The sequence below is a fragment of the Rhamphochromis sp. 'chilingali' genome (assembly GCF_963969265.1).
Source record: "Rhamphochromis sp. 'chilingali' genome assembly, chromosome: 2".
Taxonomy (NCBI): domain Eukaryota; kingdom Metazoa; phylum Chordata; class Actinopteri; order Cichliformes; family Cichlidae; genus Rhamphochromis; species Rhamphochromis sp. 'chilingali'.
Genome location: NC_137930.1, coordinates 44,488,692 through 44,495,451, shown reverse-complemented (window position 1 = coordinate 44,495,451; position 6,760 = coordinate 44,488,692).

Genomic DNA, 6,760 nt, shown 5'->3' with positions numbered 1-6,760 from the left:
CTAAGTAAACAGTCTTCCAGCCAACCCAGGTGGCCTTGCATGGAATGGGAAGGAACAGACTAAACACAGTCGTTATCAGGGAGGTAACAATGGTCCCGATGACCACTGGGACCATTGTTACCTTCATCATCCACATCTTCTTGAGCTCTACTCTGAGCCCTTGGTACTTTTTCAGCTTCTCGTGTTCCTTCTTCTGCTATTTGGTATCACTACATGCCAACCTTCCCGATTTTTCCGGGAGAATCCCAAATTTCAGTGCCCCTCCCAAAAATCTCCCGGAGCCACCATTCTCCTGAATTTCTCCCAAATTCCACCCGTTAGGGAAGAGTATCCTCAGTTCTCTGTTTATGTATACACTTGTATCTGTTGTTGTATAGCATGCTCCTATTGAACCATCACTACCATCTGTTGCACAGGTACTGGACAGCTAATTAATTTAACTTATTTCGTCTGATAAATAAACACTGTAAAATTCAAGTTTTTTGTCTGTATATGTATATGACGACCAGTGTTGGGTAAGTTACTTTAAAAACGTAATTAATTACTATTACTAATTACTTAATCAATATTGTATTTAAAATACTTATCTAATTACTGTGTCTGAAAAGTAACTTAATTACTCAATAAGTAATTTAACTAAATACTTATTAAAATCCCCATAAACCTTGAGTGGACAAACAATAGAAATTAAACTCTTTAAATAATAAATAAGTAAAAAAAAAAAAATACGGGTCAACATGAAATAGTTTAGCCTTTTTGCTTCCTGAATCATCTTTATTACATTCTATAAAAAAAACATTCTTTAATAATTACATTTTTTAGTAAGGAATGTAACTTTCTTTAGCTAAGAAACACAATTCCAGAATAACAAATATATTTTTCTGCAACATATCTGAATAAAAAAAAAGCTTAACTTAAGAAATGTTAAACATGACATATTTCACGCAGTAAACATTAAAATGTTTACATTTTCAAAGCAATGAGTAACATATTCATACATAATGTATGTAATCATGTCATGTGATTCAACAAAGTGAAGTTAACTCTGAACTTTGGTTAACAAACAGAATTCCTCTGAAACTTCCTCAAACCAATGAGCACCATATTTCCTGCATGCTGTATGCACTCATGTTTTCCAAAACATTTTTTGTACTACTTAGCTGTGTTGTTTTTGAAAAAGTTGTTGTATCTCATTAATGTAAGTCTCTCAAAGCGTTCACTTGACAGTCTGTTCCTTCTGGGTGTAAGCACAAGATTGCCGAGGCTAAAAAGCCTTTCGACTGGTGCGCTTGATGGTGTGGCTGTGTTGTACCTCAGTGAAATGGCCTTAATCCTGGGAAACTGGCTAAGAACACCCAGCTCAGACCCAGCAGATTTCAAATATTCCATCACCTCTGTTTCAGCAGAGTAGGTACAGTCGTCCTCCTCAAATGAAAAAAAGTCATCAGTGGAGTCAGCAGGGTTCTTGTGATCTTGAGCAGGTTGTTGGTCTTCAAGAGACAACCCACGGCACTCTGTAGTAAGCATTGCCCTAACCATGTCTTTTTTCTCTTCTTCTCTGATCCAGCGTAACTTAAATTTAGGCAAAGTGACTGCAGCCAGGAGAGCTTCTTTATTGTCCATCATTGAGGAAAAGCGCACCTTGATCGCCTATGAGAAAAAATACATCAGACACTTCACATAAGAGCATGATAAATAAAACAAAAATTTATTTTAGGGTAAGGCTATATATAGATTACCTTAACAATGATATCAGGGAGGGATGCTGTCAGCTTAAGCTCGTCCTGCAGTGCCAGCGTCCTGGACATTAGAATCTCCAGAGTTGGAAGAAGGATTCCAAAATAGCAGTTCTCTTCTCCTTGCAATATGTCTAGTGCAACAGTGAGTGGCTTCAACACGATACAATACTCCTTTAGGAACAGATACTCCCAATCAGTGAAGCATTTGATTCCAAACTGAGTGCAGACAGTATTTAATTCAGCAAGGGGAATGTCAGTGATCCTGGACAGAGCGTCGTGAAATGAATTCCATCCTGTTGAAACAGCTACTATGAGTTTTTTCTTGAAAAAATTATCTACCAACTCTGAAGCAACAGAAGAACGGTTTGCTTTTGTCCACATTGCAGAACACTTTGAAGTTGCACTTCTGTAGATGAATTTTGCCTCATTTGCTTGAAGCCATTTCTCAACATCATGAAAAATTAAGTTGAGTGTGTGTGATGCACACCTTAAGTGTGGAGGGAGAGAAAACTGTCCTTCAGATTCTGTGGAGAGGGTCTGCTCAACATCAGTAAATGTCACCTCTTCATCTTCTTCCGATTCCTCATCAGAGTCTGATTTTTGGAACATTCTAAAAGCTTTGATAAAATTGGACCCATTGTCTGTCACGGTGGCTGTCACTTTAGAGAGTCCATAAGCCGAATGTACTTGCTCGATTTCATTGCCAATGACATCATATGTGTGTCTCCCTCGAACTCTTTTACATGCTAGCGCTGCATGTCCTTGTACAAAAGTAGAAGGATCAATCCAGTGTGCCGTCATTCCGAGAAAACTTTTGTTATGGCTCGTCCACATGTCAGCAGTCGTGGAAATATATTCCAAACTCTCGAATGTCTCTTTAAGCTCCATTTCCAAGTCAGCATAACACTTATCGAAGTAAGTAGAAAACGTTTTTCGATCATGCAGTGCTGCTTTTTTGCCACACACAGGTATTTTGTTTAATTTGCATCTAAAAGACAGAGACTCTACAGTACGCAGCGGTAGCATCTCTTCCACAACGTAACATTTTCTTCAGCTCACCTTCAGACACTTTCTGTGTTGCTGAAGTGAAATCAAGTTTCGTCTGCTTAGCAGGAGTTGCCGCGGTGTTATCCATGGATGATGAAGATGGCTCACTCAGAAGGCTTTGTCTGTGCTGCCGTGTCAGGTGCTTCAGCAGATTACTCGTGCTATTGACAGCGGCCGATAATTTTTTCTCCCCAGGACACAGCTTACATATTACCGTAATGTTCTTGTCTGCTTGTTTTAGAAAAGTGAAATGACGGGAATATTTCCATTTCATAAAACAGGCCCTCGCTTCAGCCGAGTCCGACATCTTCCACTGTAGAATACGACTATGCGGCAAACTGGCGCGAAATGACGTACAGCTGCACTACAGCGATTTTAAAGCGGCAGGGTTTATTTTTACCTTTAGAAGATAAATTATTGAAATTAAATAATGATTTTCAGCGAGTTTAGTTATTTTACAATGTAACGCAAGTACATTGTAAGTAACTGTATTTAAAATACCTAAAAATGAACAGTAATCAGTTACTCTACTTTCTCAGTGGAAAAGTAATTTAAATACAGTAACGTAAAAAGTAAAATACAGTTACTTAGTAACGCGTTACACCCAACACTGATGACGACCCCCCCCCAACAGCCCTTTTGAACGTCTCCCTAATTCTGAGGCATCAAGGTTGGCAAGTATGATCGCTACGACTATCACTATGGTCGGTTTCCTCTGCTTGTCCACCACTACTATGTCTGGTTAGTTAGCCATCACCATTTTGTCCATCTATCTGGATCTGTATCTGGAAGTCCCACGGGATCTTAGTCATTCTCGATCACCCCAGGGGGCGTCTCCCACTTCCAGGCCATACTCAGCACAGATATTTCTTTATACTATGCCGGACACTTGGTTATGGCGTTACATGTATACCCTGCCTGCTAGCATCTTGCACGCTGCTGTTATGTGCTGGATTGTCTCAGTGGCATCTTTACACAGCCTGCACCTGGGGTCTTGCCTGGTGTGATAGACCCCAGCCTCTCTGGATCTTGTGCTCAGAGCTTGTTCTTTGTTGTGATATTTTGATACCATGGTAGCATTTACAGGATATTGTTTTATAGTGATATTATACAGGAAAACTGTTACTCAATAAGGCCCATTTACTAGTTGTTTTTCTCTTTCTCTGTGACCCAAGAATTAATGTGTAAGAATCACAGGATGGTACCTCAAGGTCGAAAACACCACAGAGATCACTTCCTTACTCCCATCCTCCCTTCCTTATCTTTTAGAAAAGAGCTTGTTAAAGGCCAGGTGGTTTGTTTCAGAATTCACTAATGAAAGAACTCTGTATTCTATGTCTAGGAGTGTATTTTGCTGGAATGATCATAAATTGTAGCTGAACTGATAAACTACACAAAGGATACTTCTTTGCTCAGAAGGCAGGAAGACGTTTCCTTATTTGGTCTGTACCGGTTTGAACTGAGAATCTGCTGACACACGAACCTTTTTTTTCCTCTATATAAACTGTTGTATACTGAATAAACCTTTGAGTTGATTTTGGAAGAGCAACCTGAAGCAGTTTCTGTGTCATTTTGTTCTCCCAAGCTACTCCCGGCGCTGTAACTAACCTGCTGAACGGCATACCTGAGCTTACTTTGAATAATTAATTTTATACAGAACTCTGCTTATCGGTGCTCACGCCTTGGAGGAAACCCGATCCATGGAGAAACCCGGGACGGAGATTTCTTTCAATTTGGTGTCAGAAGTGGGATCCGCTGACGAAGGTAAATACACGTCTTTAATATTTATATGGGACTGTATTATACCTCTCTCAGTGATTGATCTATAATGAAACGGGATATGCTGACGAAGTTTCACTTAGTGATCCAGAGAGATACACTGACGACTTCCTTAGTCCCCGAATAAAGTAAATTAAAAGCAGAAAGACACAGGAGATTGCCTGTTGTATTGCGAGAAGTGGCTCGTTAAGTGAGAAATTGCTCACCCAAACAAAAATTGCTAGCTAGCGATAAGATTTAAAGTAACCTCAGCTGTGCCGCAGCAAAATACTAACATAAATCCTTCAAGCGTGTAAACCCCTCTGGAAATCACTGAACATGGGTCAGAATAATTCAAAGACCACAGACAGGTCCGATAAAAAATCGAAATTACCTGTAAAACCAAAATATAATAAAATAAAATATAAAATCACAAATAACGGCTCAGTACAACTCCCACTTCCGGTGACGTGTAACCTACGTCCGCGAATCGGTGAAGACTTCCATGATTACGTATCCAGAACATGCGGAAGTATTTACGTGACTGACTTTGTTTACAACTTAAGAACTGTAAGTTCAATGCATTCTAATTTATTTCCGGAACCCTATCCCGAACGATTATCGCCAGAAAACAGGTCAGTAAAACTGAAGGCTAGTGCAGATCTTTCCCCTACTACCACAAAAGCTAAAAGTGTTAAGATGATGTTGAATTTTGATGTTGAAGGCTCAGAGGAAAGTGAGAAACTAATGTATGCAGGATCATCCGCTCCAGCACAGCCAGGAAGTTTCAGAGGACGGAAAGATAAGAGTAGAGATATATGTTTTGCTGTGGGAAGATAGGACATTGGTCTAGGGAGTGTCGATTTGCAGCTTCCAACAGGGCACACGCGCCTCGACCACAGAACGCAGTACAAGTTCCTGCCACTAGGCGTCAGCGGAGCTCTTCCAGTCAAGGTAACTGGCAACCACAAGAAGCACGCAATAATGGCTCCACATCTAGGCAGCCTTACAACCCGAATTTTAACCCACAAGGTAGACAAGCTAGAGGTGCAAATTTAGCTCAGCTTTCCAGCAGCCGCAGACACCCAGAGCAAAAATTAATTTGTGTATTTCATTTAACACAAAGGGTGAAATGTTTGCTGACACTGATAACAGCTTATGTTTTTTCTTTGCTATGCACCGACATGATGGAGAAGGAACAGCCTCTGTGTCAGCTGGACGCCTCAGCAGAGAATGAACTCAACATCCTTTTTGTCCGGTACTCTATGTCACACACTGTGCCAAAAAAAACGTGTACAGACGCCACTACCAGGTAATCTCATGACTGGGAGCCACACTTTTGTCTCTCTCACACTGTTCAACAACATGATAACTGCTCACACCAGTGATTTATTGACTGCACACCTTATCACGCACAGCTGAAAAACAACAAGCCAGTATATGTCAAGCAATGTCCCATTTCTGCCGAAAAAGCCTCAGTCCTAGATGTCATCATAGGAGATTTATTGACTACAGGAGTAATAAAGGTGGACCTGTGTTCCGCCTTTTTCTCAGTACCTGTGCATGAAGACACACAGCCGTTATTTGCATTCACACATAGAAATAAGCAGTACACTTGGACTCGTTTGCCCCAAGGCATGATAGACAGCCCTGCGGCTTTCTCAATGGTGGTCCGTGCTACCCTGGACAGTTTCACTCCTCCGGATGGCTGTACTGGATGACCTCCTCCTCTGTGCTCCGAGTGAGGAACTATGTCAAACTGCTACACACATGCTTCTCCAGCACCTCCAACAGACTGGCCACAAAGCATCAGCAAAGAAAATGCAGTACTGTCAGACTTGTGTTCAATATTTGGGATTCACACTGTCTCACGGAAAACGTTCCATGACTGCAGACAGGGTCAAAGCTGTGACCTCCGTCCCTCGGCCCACTACACAGAAGGAAATGTTGTCCTTCCTGGGCATGGTGAACTATTGCAGACAGTGGATACCAGACTGTTCTTTTCATGACCACATTCTGCGTGAATGCTGCAAAAAAGACAAGCCTCCTCGAATACTGTGGTCCACAGAAATGACTGCCTCTTTCAATTAAAGGGAGTGCTGACCTCCGCCACTCAAAGGTGCTGCCTGTGATTGTTCAGGGAATGCCGGCCTGCCTGAGGGCAGTAGCAGCTTGCTCTATCATGATAAGGGACTGCGAGAAGCTCACACTCTCAC